The sequence below is a fragment of the Loxodonta africana genome, chromosome X (assembly GCF_030014295.1).
Source record: "Loxodonta africana isolate mLoxAfr1 chromosome X, mLoxAfr1.hap2, whole genome shotgun sequence".
NCBI classification, from domain to species: Eukaryota; Metazoa; Chordata; class Mammalia; order Proboscidea; family Elephantidae; genus Loxodonta; species Loxodonta africana.
Window position 1 is genome coordinate 123,594,717 of NC_087369.1, and position 12,607 is coordinate 123,607,323.

Genomic DNA, 12,607 nt, shown 5'->3' on the forward strand with positions numbered 1-12,607 from the left:
TGTCTCTCCATTTACTCACATCTTCTTTTATGTCTTTCATTACTGCTTTGTAGTTTTCAGCATAAAAGTCATGCACATGTTTTCTGAAATTTACACCCACGTATCTTATTTTTTGAGCGATTGTAATGGTATTGTGTGTTTGATTTCAGTGCCCATGTGTTCGTTGCTAGGATATAGTGGTTGTTCTGTAGCCAAGCAGCACGGCTTTGCCTGTTGGGAAGGCCTGGGGTGTCACACAGGGCAGAAGGGTGAAGGGTGGGAAAGTATGTTTCTCTGGTTACCAGGTGCTCTGCCTCCTGTTGGGAACCCCGTGAAGTTGCCTTCCCATACTCCATGTCCGGGGTCGTTTATGGCTGTGCTCCAAGATGGTGAAGCTGTGCCATGTTGGTTGGCAGGTGGCATCCACACTGCATCTCTCCTCATTTTCTGTTTTCGTTCAGTTTCTTCTTCCATTCGGTGTTTGAGCTATTTCTTTATCCCTTCATTTGGTGTTTACCCAATTGATGCTTAGTGTTCCAAGATTGATGCTTGTATCTGTTTCACTTAGTTTTTCAGGTCTTTGCTGCAGTGGGACGGCATTAATGTGTCTGTCTAGAGCACCATGTTGCCTCTGCCTCTTCCATTAGGATTTTTTTTAAGGTTCTTTACAACTTGTGCCTCTGCTGAGAACAAGAGTGTTGGCACAGGCACCCTGGGCTCTGCCAGCACTAACCATCTACAGCTTGGTGGTTTCCTACAGAACTGCTAACAAAGAAAAATTTTCCACCAGACAAGCTTCTGTGGAAGACTTACAGGAAGAGGAATTATGGGGTTGGAACAGGACATGTGGGAATGATGAAAGCAGCAGCATCAAGGACTGGAGGAAAGGTGAGGTCGGCCTGATTAGCGACCAGGTCCCTGGAGACTGTCAAAAACCAGACAAACACAGCACAAGTGGACTAAACCAAAAGCAAAGAAGTTTCCTGAATATACTGAATGCTTCGAGGGCCAGTATGGCAGGGGCGGGGGTTTGGGCACCATGGTTTCAGGGGACATCTAAGTCAATTGGCAGAATAAAATGTATTAAGAAAACATTCTGCATTCCACTTTGGAGAGTGGCATCTGGGGTCTTAAATGCTAGCAAGCAGCCATCTAAGATGCATCAATTGTTCTCAACCCACCTGGATCAAAGGAGAGTGAAGAACACCAAGGACACAAGGCAATTATGAGCCCAAGAGACAGAAAGGGCCACATGAACCAGAAACCACATCATCCTGAGACCAGAAGAACTAGATGGTGCCCGGCTACAACTGATGACTGCCCTGACAGGGAATACAACAGAGAACCCCTGAGGGAGTAGGAGAGCAGCAGGATTCAGACCCCAAATTCTCATAAAAAGGCCAGGCTTAGTGGTCTGACTGAGACTATAGGGTCCCCAGTGGTCACGGCCTCCAGACCTTCTGTTGGCCCAGGACAGGAACCATTCCCGAAGCCAACTCTTCAGACATGGATTGGACTGGACAATGGGTTGGAGAGGGATGCTGGTGAGGAGTGAGCTTCTTGGATCAGGTGGACACTTGAGACTATGTTGGCATCTCCTGCCTGGAGGGGAGATGAGAGGGTGGAGGGGATAAGAAGCTGGCAAAATGGACACGGAAAGAGCGAGTGCAGGGAAGGAGTGTGCTGTCTCATTAGGGGGAGAGCAACTAGGAGTGTGTAGCAAGGTGTATATACATTTTTGTATGAGTGACTGACTTGATTTGTAAACTTTCACTTAGAGCATAATAAAAATTTTAAAAAACCAGACAAACAAACAGATATAAACATGTTGCCATGGAATCAGGTCCTATGCAGAGCGAGCCGGTGTGTTACAGAGCGCAAGTCCTCCGTAGGCTTTTCTCGGTTATAATCTTAACGGAAGCAGATCACCGGGACTTTCTTGTGTGGTGTTGCTGGCTAGATTTGAACAGTTAACCTTTAGGTTAGCAGCCAATCACAATTCACTTGTGCTACCCAGGGACCTCAAACAGATTTTGTAGCTCTGAAGGGATTGGAAGTCAGCCACGTTTGAATTTTGTCAGCAGAACAGCGTGATGACGGAAGTGGCATTTAGGGGGCTAACTGCGGAGCATCCATGGGGGGCCTGAAGGCTGAAGCTAACAGCGCCTGTAGCAGGGCAGTAGAAAGGGGAAAACCATTTGCCATCCAGTCAACTCCCACTCGTGGTGACCCCATGTGTTTCAGAGCAGAGCTGTGTGTTCCACAGGGCTTTCAATGCTGAATTTTTGGAAGTAGATCTCCAGGTCTTTTTTCTGAGGCACCACGGGGTGGGTTTGAACTGCCAGCCTTTCAGCTAGTAGTCAAGTGCTTTATCCTTTGTGCCACCCAGGGACCCTTCCCCAGGAATATACGCAGCAGAAATGTGTACATATGTCCTCACCAAAAGACGGGTGCAACTAAGGTCAAGGCTGCACTATCCATCACAGCCCCATATGTGAAACAACCTAATTGTCCGTCAGCAGTCGGATGGATAAACAAATGACGACAGATTTGCACAGCAAGAGAATGAATGAGCTACAAGTCCATGCAGTGGTGCGAGTAGACCTTACAAACAATGTTGAGCAAAAGAGCCAGGCACCACACGAATGAACATTGAAAGCATGATGCTGAGTGGAATAAGTCAAACACAAAAGAACACATGCTGTGTGATCCCACTTATATGAAATGTCTGGAATCGGCAAAGGCACAGAGACTAAAGTTTACAGTGATTTCCAGGGGTGAGTGCGGGGGGCGCGGGCGTAGAAAGGGAGAGTTCTTGCTTAAGGGGCACTGAGTTTCTGTTAAGGGTGATGACAACATTTGGAAACCTATAGTGGTGATGGTTGCATGACATGCTGGACATAATTAATATCATTGAATCGTACATGTAAAAATGGCAAATGTTTCCTTATATATGCTTTTTTTTAAAATAATTTTTATTGTGCTTTAAGTGAAAGTTTACAAATCAAGTAATATGCTTTTATCAAGATAATAATTACAATAATCAGGCACAAAAGAGCTCAGACTGTATGATTTCATTTATACAAAGTTTAAAAACAGGCTAAATTGTTAGAAGTCAGGATAATAGTCACCTTGGAAGGGGTAGTGACTGAAAGCAGGCAGAAGGGGGCATCTCGGGCTTGTGGGGTGCTGTTTCTTGACCTGGATGCTAGTTACATAGTGCGTCAGCTTGTGTAAATTTATCAAGCTGCACACTTGTGACATATGCACTTTAACGTAAGTCTATTATAGTTGTTGGAAGAAAGGCCTGGCGATCTACTTCAAAAGTCAGCCAGTGAAAACCCTATGGATCACACAGGCTACAGTCTACAACTGATCATGGGGATGGTGGAGGACCAGGCAGTATTTCATTCCATTATACCTGGGGTCCCCATGATTTGGGGGCCAACGTGCTGGCAGCTCACAACAACATTATACTTTAATAACGAGTTGTTAAAATGACCCTATGATTTCAACACGCAGTGCCTGAGAGGTGCCTCCGTGGTGGAAAGGCAACTGGGAGCCCATTTGGGATGCTGAGTTGGAGATGTCTGGATAGCCAGGTGGCAATGCTTGAGGTGCAGTTGGAGATGTGGGACTCTGGTCTAGGTAGGAATCCAAGCTGGAGAAGGTGATTTGGGGATCGTCTACACAGAAGTGATAGGGGAGAGAGCAAAGACGTGCTCTGGGGCAAGTAGAGGAGGAGGTAGAACCTTTTAGGCCTTATTAGAAGCCAGGAGGTGGTTGAGGCTGAGCACAACCTTTCACTGGACGTTTACTCAGTGCTTCCTCCTTTGGGTCCTCTTGCTTGATTGTGTTAGCCACGATTCCTGTCCTTCGGGGCTTCTATTTTGGTGGAGGTGGAAGGGGATAGATGCTCTTAGGATCTTAGGTGGCACCATCTTCCTTTTATAAGGTGAAGAAACAGGGTTGTTGGGCTAAACAGTCCCAGGCTCTGGGCTGCTGAACAGAGGTGTCAGGGCCTGGGCCAGCCTTCCACCTTCAGGGTATGTGGTACCTCTGATCCACCCGCAGCTGCCAGCAGCAGAGGTGGTGAGGCCTGTGGAGGTGGGCCAGCCCATGGAAGAGCCTTGAAGGTCAGCCCCGAGGTGGGGGGAGGTGGCCAAGAGCCACCAGCACTCCTCCCTTGAGTAAAATGGAATGTGCTGGAATCTGTACACACACAGAATAGCGACATGGGGTTGTTGTTCAGCCTCTTCCTGTGGGCTGCTGGGTTCATGTTCTCCTGTAAGCACATTGGGTCAAAAGTTAAGGGTGCCATCTCAAACACCTGTGTGATGTTAGGGCCCAGGGTGATGTGTCAATAACAGAGCCAGTACATTTCCTGTCATGGAAAATGCCAAGGCATTAAGGACTAGCACACACACCCACGTGAAACACCAAGGCACCTGCAGAAATGCAGAAGAAAAGATACATACCAACATGTCTCAGACACACACAGAGGAAGGTATGATTTCCTTGTTAGGATGAGAAACTTGGGCCCAGAGATAACTAATAAGTGCTTTTCTTTGCAGCTGTGCACTCCCATGTGATTCAATGTCCTTTTTAGGATCAGTGAGGTGTGGATAGGGAAGAGGCTGGGAGGCCAGATGCTGGGAATGGAGAACCTGTGATAAGAATGAAAAATAAGGAGGGGGAAAAAAAAACGAAAAAGCAAAAAACCAAACTCATTGGGGTCAAGTCAATTCTGACTCATAGTGACCCCACAGGTCACAGTAAAACTGCCCCATAGTTTCCAAGGAGTGTCTGGTGGATTCAAACTACCAACCGTTTGGTTAACAGCCATAGCACTAAACCACTGCACCACCAGGGTTTCCCTTAACTAGCAAGGTTTCCACAAGGAGGAAGGAGCAAAGGGAGAATGAATTCAGTGTGGCTTTTGGAGATGGTCTGGCGCCCTCTGGTGACAGTATGAAGGTGCTGTACGCCAAGGGGCGTTCAGTGTGCCTCAGTTCAGTGATCATATTGGCTACACAGGCTGTCAACATGTGAAAGGGGAAAAAAATTGGGCAGTGGAGACGGGGAGGGAAGGGAATAAGGTGCAGGAAGAACCATTTTGGCCCTAAGTACCTGTCGGCCTCTGTCCCCGTCTTTCTACGGACAACTCTTAATCCCAAGTTGTTCTCCGATATTGGTCTGCGCGAGAATCACCGAGGAGGTTGAGCGCAGAATCTGGGCTCCAGTCCCAGAGTTTCTGGCTCTGAGGTCTGAAGTGACCCCAGGGGCCTGCAGTTTTAACCCCACTCAAGTGATTCTGATACAGGTGGTTCTTGGATCACACTTTCAAAAAAACCTCACTTTGAATATTTAGGTTTTTAAAAATGTGGCTCCTACATCCACTTTCCAAAAGGAACCCAGAGGAATTCACCTAGTTAAAGATAAAAGATACGACTCCATGAGATACACGGACCCCAACCACTTTGGTGGCTTAATTCTCAAAGAGTAAAGTTAGAACAATTCAATAGCATTCAAATTAAGAGGCCTAATCCCCAAAAGAGTCCCTGGGTGTTCGAATGGCTAGTGTGCTTGGCTCTTAACCAAGAGGTTGGTGGTTTGAACCCACTGAGAGGTGCCTTGGAGGACAGTCCTGGCTATCTGCTCCTGACAGGTCACAGCCTCAAAAATCCTATAGAGCAGTTTAGTTCTACCGTGCACACACGGGGTCATCATGAGTTAGAATCGACTCGACAGCAACGAACAACAACATATACACAGTAGTTGGAAACTAAACTCTAAGCTTCTTGAAGCCAGAGGTTATAGGATCTTTGCTCCTACCATACTACTCAGCACAGTTCTAGGCACCTAGTAGTTACTTATGTCAGTACTTGCTCAAAGCCAAACTGTGAACTGGCGTGATGTCTATGTTTGTATAGTGAATGAGGAAACCCTGGTGGCGTAGTGGTTAAGTGCTGCGGCCGCTAACCAAAAGGTTGGCAGTTCAAATCCGCCAGGCGCGGATTCTCTACGGGGAAGCTCTATGGGGCAGTTCTACTCTGTCCTATAGGGTCGCTATGAGTCGGAATCAACTCGACGGCAGTGGGTGATAGCGAATGGGGAGGGCACTGCCTATCTCCAAGTTAAGAAGGTCATGGTGGGATAACCCCAAGGGCCCAGCGTTCCTTCGAGGAGAAGTTATAAAGGAGGTTAGAACATTTCCTCCCCAACAGTCACCTGTTGAACATAAGAGCATTTGTGGGTTGTGGGCAATTCTCAGAGTCTGACCTCAAGACCAAGTGAGTCATGACAGCTTGTGGGTCCATAGCTGCACAGGTGTGACAAGAAACTCTCCTTTAGCAAAGAAGGGCTAGGAGCAGGACTCATGATATTCAAGTGTGGCTTCACATTTGCCTGGACAGGAAGTAAAGGGAAAGTTAAAAACATCCTGTCTCTTGGTGACCTGAGACTTCTGTCTTCTGGTGACCAGAACAAAGGACCTTCCCCTCTGGAACTGTTGTGGAATACCAAAACACCACTGCAGGATACCAAAAATGCTGGATAATAATTGTAAAAAATCTTTTCAATGAATAAATATACAGCCAAGAAAGTAAAGAAAATCCCAGGGGCCAAAGATGAAGGTGAAGCAGGAATTAGAATGTGAAGCCCTGATCACCCTGGAGAGGCAAGTTACGGCTTCTGGGAACTGGGAACCTGGGGTTATGTGTCACACAGGAGACAAGCAACAAGACCCTGGGCCTTGCTGAAGTGAGGCATGGGACCCAAGAACACAGCATTAAACTGGAAATCTTAAAGAACTATATCCTTAGGGAACAAGTGGTCTAGAAAAATATTAAAATACTGGCAAAGAGTGTCACAGGGTAACTTGCCTGTCTCGGCCATGGCTCTAGGTAGGTAAAAAATCCAAACTCTTGAGAATTCATGTCCAAACACTATACGCATGTAGGTCTCCACCAGTGGTTCTCAAAGTGTGATCCCCGGACCAGCAACATCATCACCTAGGAACCTGTTAGAAATAGAAATTCTGAGGCCCGCCCAGACCTATTGAATCAGAAACTCTGGGGACCAGCCAAAACCAAATCCACTGCCATTGAGTCAATTCCGACTCATAGCGACCCCACAGGGCTTCCGAAGTTGTAAATATCCAAGGAAGCAGACTGCCACACCGTTCGTTCTCCTGCGGAGCCGCTGGTGGTTTCAAGCTGCCAACCTTTCGGTTAGCAGTCGATTGCTTTAACCACTGCACCACTAGGGTTCCTTACTCTGGGAATGGGGCCCAGCAATGTGTGTTTTAACAAGCTCTCTAAGTGATTCAGAGCCCTGGTAGTGCAGTGGTTAAGTTCTATGGCTGCTTACCAAAAGGTCAGCAGTTCGAGTCCACCAGCCGCTCCTTGGAAACCATATGGGGGCAATTCTACTCTGTCCGATAGGGTTGCTGTCATGGATAGGATTATGTCCCCCCCAAAATGTGTGTGTTTCAACTTGGTTAGACCACACTTCCCAGTATTGAGTGTTTGTCCTCCATTTTGTGATTGTAATTTTATGTTAAAAGGATCTGGGTAGGATTGTAACACCACCCTCGCTCAGGTCACCTCCCTGAACCAGGGTAAAGTGAGTTTCCCTGGGGTGTGGCCTGCACCACCTTTTCTCTCTCAAGAGATAAAAGGAAAGGGAAGCCAGCAGAGAGTGGGGGACCTCGTACCACCAAGAAAGTAGCGCCAGGAGCAGAGCGCATCCTATGGACTCAGGGTCCCTGCACCTGAGAAGTTCCTCCACCAGGGGAAGACTTCCTCCAGAGCTGACAGTCAAAAGAAATCCCTCCCCTGGAGCCGATGCCCTGAATTTGGACTTGTGACCTATTAGACTGTGAGGAAATAAATTTCTCTGTGTTAAAGCCATCCACTTGTGGTATTTCTGTTATGGCAGCACTAGACGACTAAGACAGTTGCTATCAGTCAGAATCGACTCAATGGCAATGGGTTTTCTAGATGATTCTGATACATACTCAAGTTTGAGAACCAGTAACCTACCATCCACCTCCCACACCTGAGACCAAACCAGAGACTCTGTAAGGAAAAGGTGGTTGTAAAGGACTGTTTGCCAGGGCTTGAAGTTTCTGTCCATAAAATGATCAAATGCTTAGGGTTAGGTGGTGTGTATCAGTCTGAAGTGCTCTTTCCTTGATCACGATTCACATATGTTGGGAGGAGAGTACAGGAAGTAAATATGAAGACAAGAGTTAATCAGCTGGCCTTCCTAAGATTCTGGGCCTATTATATGCATGTGGTTGTGAGAGTGAAACATTTCAAATACCAGCCCATATGAGTGAATGGACTATGTAGAGGGAGGGGGGTGGGGATGGGAGGGCGTTTCAGTCAATTAATTAATCAAATATTCCTCAGGGCTACTATGTGCCCATTAATGGGCTAGTTCGATGAAGAAAAGAGACAAACGACAAAACAACTGTGTGTGTGTGTGCATGTATACGGACGTATCCATGTGGATGTATATAGATGTAGGTGTGTACGCATGTATATGTACACATGTGTATGTGTACACGGGAACCCTGGTGCCGTAGTGGTTAAGTGCTACAGCTGTTAACCAAAAGGTCAGCAGTTTGAATCCACCAGGCGCTCCTTGGAAACTCTATGGGGCAGTTCTACTCTGTCCTATAGGGTCGCTCTGAGTCGGAATCGACTCGACGGTACTGGGTTTGTTTGTTTGTTTGTTTTATAAGGGTCACTATGAGTTGGAATTGGACTCGACGGCAATGTTTTTTTTTGGGTAGCCAGGCTAGTGGGGACAGAGCAGAGCACTAAGGGGCTTAGCAGACTGCTCCTGCCCCAATTCTGGGGTCTCTCTGACGTTGATAAGCAGTGGCTCTGCCAGTGCTGAGCGGTATGCGGAACAGCTTCCGCATAGCATTAATGGATTCAATTATTTTGGCCCTAGTCTCTGTGTCTCTGGTCAGGAATCCTATAACTGTTTGCCTCTTTCTTCCTACCAAATTGACTTGCCAGTGACTGGGGCAGGGAATTTATGGATTTATAGAGTTTGCTGATTCCTGTGATTAATACCCCCATCCTGGCTGATTTCAAGTTATTAACATGATGTCACTCAACTTGGAGTTGGGAGAGATGTGCTCAGTCACCCAGCCGGTCCCAGGAGTCGGCTTGACCTGGCTCCAATGCCCACGCCCCGCTTGGTGCTTAATTGCAGTGCAGGACTGGACTGCCTCCTTTGGTGTATCCTGTAGACGTGGTACATGTTCACAGGCCTAATTTACTCCGCCTGTTTCCATCTCGCTTGGAACCCTGGGCCAACTCAGCTGGCTTTATAGGTGAGGTTATTGAAATACTTAGAACAACTGCAGGCTTTTCTTAGTGATCAATAATCAGAACTACAAGCACGTGGATGGTTTCCTGTTCTTAATAAAACTGCATTGTTAACACTCTGGTGGAAAATGCATGAAAACTGGTGCTTCAATAGTTCTGTGTCATCACTCAGCTGACCCAGAGCCTGCAAATACGCCGCCAGCATTCCCGCGCCAGCAGAAGTTGTAAACTGTCGGGGATCTCAGGGCAGACAGAGAAAAGAAAGGGACAAACGGAGAAACCAGCCTTTAGAAATGATAGGTTTTGGTAAGATGTAATTTTTTCCCGAAAGCTGCGTTTATAGAGGGCGCTGCCCTCCCCTTCCCCCATTTCAGTTAAGTGTCCAACTACTAACCAAAAAGTTGGCAGTTCGGTCTCACCCAGAGGTGCCTCGGAAGAAAGGCCTGATGATCCGCTTCTGAAAAGTCATGCCCTTGACAACCCTCTAGCGCATAGTTCTACTTTGTAATAAACGAGGTCACCATGAGTCCGAATCGACCGGATGGCATTTTTTTGAACGCCGTCACGCTGAACCGGAAGTGTATGAGGCCGGGAGACCCTACTGCGGCCCTATAAGACGTTCACCCCCTGCCTCGGGGGGAGGAGTGGGAGATGGGTCAGGCAGTTTCCCACGCGGGGGTCCTGTGCTTTAGGAGCTCAGCGCTATAAGCAGAGTGACCAAATAATAAGAGTTAGTGGCTATTCAAGAGCGGTTGGATTTGTAATTTTAGGCTGCAAGGCTAAGAAATTATTTCCTAAAAAATGAAATGGCCTACTAATAACGTGCACTTTAACTCAAACAGAAAACCACGTCCATGCATATCGGAATCGACATGATGGCAAAGGGTTTTTTTTTTTTTTTTTTTGGTTTATGGTCATTTCTGAATAATCCCTCCCCTAAACAAATCAAACCCCCTTCCGATCAACTTTAGCCCATCCTCATCTCTTTTCAGACACATGATGACTGTGGAAAGTCCCTCAGGTGGGTGATGTGTGAGAGTATAGGTGAGCCCCATTCTAAGAAAAGTCTGATACCCACTCGCCAACTTAAAAAGTTTAATGAGAACATGATTATGAATATTACAAAAAAATACGTTTAAAATATTATTTGAATGTTGAAAAAGATCAGTTTTCATCTCATGACACTTCCAGGAATATTTCTGTCATATAAGCAAGCACGTTGGCATTTTCAGCGAATCTAGAGTGTTAACCCTAAATCTACAGACCCAGGAATAAACTTCCATAAAAACAAACAAACAAACCAATCCCGTTGCCGTAGAGTTGATTCCGACTCATAACGACCCCACAGGACAGAGTAGAACTGCTCCATAGAGTTCCCAAGGAGCACCTGGTGGATTCGAACTGCCAACCTTTTGGTTAGCGGCCGTCGCATATCGCTGTCGTCCGCCGTCGCTCGTCGCCATCGCTCGTCGCCGTCGCTCGCCGTCGCTCGTCGCCGTCGCTCGCCGTCGCTCGTCGCCGTCGCTCGTCGCCGTCGCTCGCCGCCGCTCGTCGCCGTTGCTCGTCGCCGTCGCTCGCCGTCGCTCGTCGCCCTCGCTCGTCGCCGTCGCTCGTCGCTCGTCGCCGTCGCTCGTCGCCGCCGCTCGCCGTCGCTCGTCGCCGTCGCTCGTCGCCGTCGCTCGCAGTCGCCGTCGCTCGTCGCCGTCGCTCGTCGCCGTCGCTCGTCGCCGTCGCTCGTCGCCGTCGCTCGCCGTCGCCGTCGCTCGTCGCCGTCGCTCGTCGCCGTCGCTCGCCGCCGTCGCTCGCCGCCGTCGCTCGTCGCCGTCGCTCGCCATCGCTCTTAACCACTGTGCCTCCAGGGCTTCAAACTTCCATAGAAGATTAAAATTTTCCCACCTCATCTCTGGGTAACCCTTCCATCTCTTACTTAACTCAGACTTGTTGGTTATGCTAATTTCATCAATTCGCAAGAGAGAGAGAATCAACACTTCCGAGGTGGGAGAGATTGTGGAGTCCCATCCTGTCATGGAACCAATGAGAAGTCGAGGCTGAGAGCAGGGAAGACTTAGCCAACGCTGTAAGAGCTCATTAGAGACTGGGCTGGGGTAGAACCAGCCCTCCTGCCTTCCAGTACATTCCCCAACACTGAGCTTCCCTACTTTAAATGACTGAGTTGGATGACCACATCACCAATCTCTGTCTCCTTCTCACTGACTTCTCGTTGGGGATGTGGCTTATTTTGCAGAAGAGGGCAAGTTCCCCTCAAAAGGAGCTCTTATCGAGTGTGCTATGGGTATGAAGATTTAAGCAACCGCAACCTGGATAAGTGCTGTGCGTCTTAGAACAGAGAGGTTCTTGAGTGGTGATTACACACACCACTTTCCTGTGGTTGGGAGTAACTGGGGTGTAGGCTTGTTTGGGTGGGGGAGTGTCACAGAACAGACAGAAGGGAAAGTTCAGCGGCCTTTAGCCTGGAGATTCATTCAGGCAGTCTGCACAAAGCTGTTTCTAATGTCATGTTTTGTTGTTGTTGTTGTTAGGTGCCGCCGAGTGGGTTCTGACTCATAGCAACCCTGTGTACAACAGAACCAAACACTGCCCTGTCCTGCGCCATCCTTACAATGGTTGTTATGCTTGAGTCCATTGTTGCACCCACTGTGTCAAACTATCTCATTGAGGGTCTTCCTCTCTTTCACTGACCCTATACTTCATCAAGCATGATGTCCTTTCTCCAGGGACTGATCTCTCCTGACAACATGTCCAAAGTATGAAAGACGTAGTCTCGCCATCCTTGCGTCTAAGGAGCATTCTGGCTGTACTTTTTCCAAGACAGATTTGCTCGCTCTTTTGGGAGCCCATGGTATATTCAATATTCTTTACCAACAGTACAATTTGAAGGTGTCAGTACTTCTTCAGTCTTCCTTATTCATTGTCCAGCTTTCATATGCATATGAAGCCATTGAAAATACCATGGCTTGGGTCAGGTGCACCTTAGTCTTCAAGGTGACATCTTTGTGTCATGTTTTGGAAGGGCAATTTAGGAGATGTCGTAGGCCTGGTACTTGGTTATGGTGGATGCCCTTCTATTCTCTCCTGGGACATGTAGCAGATGCAGCTGGCCTCTGAGCAGGAGCTTGTAGATGGCGGGGTTGTTGGTTGTCAGGAGCAGGAAAGTGAGCACCAAGAGGCAGAAGGGCCAGGTGCAGGGTGGTAATGTAAACTGGGGAGGAGGACACAAGAGAAGCCTTGACTACATCAGATGCTTCTGCTTGCTTCGT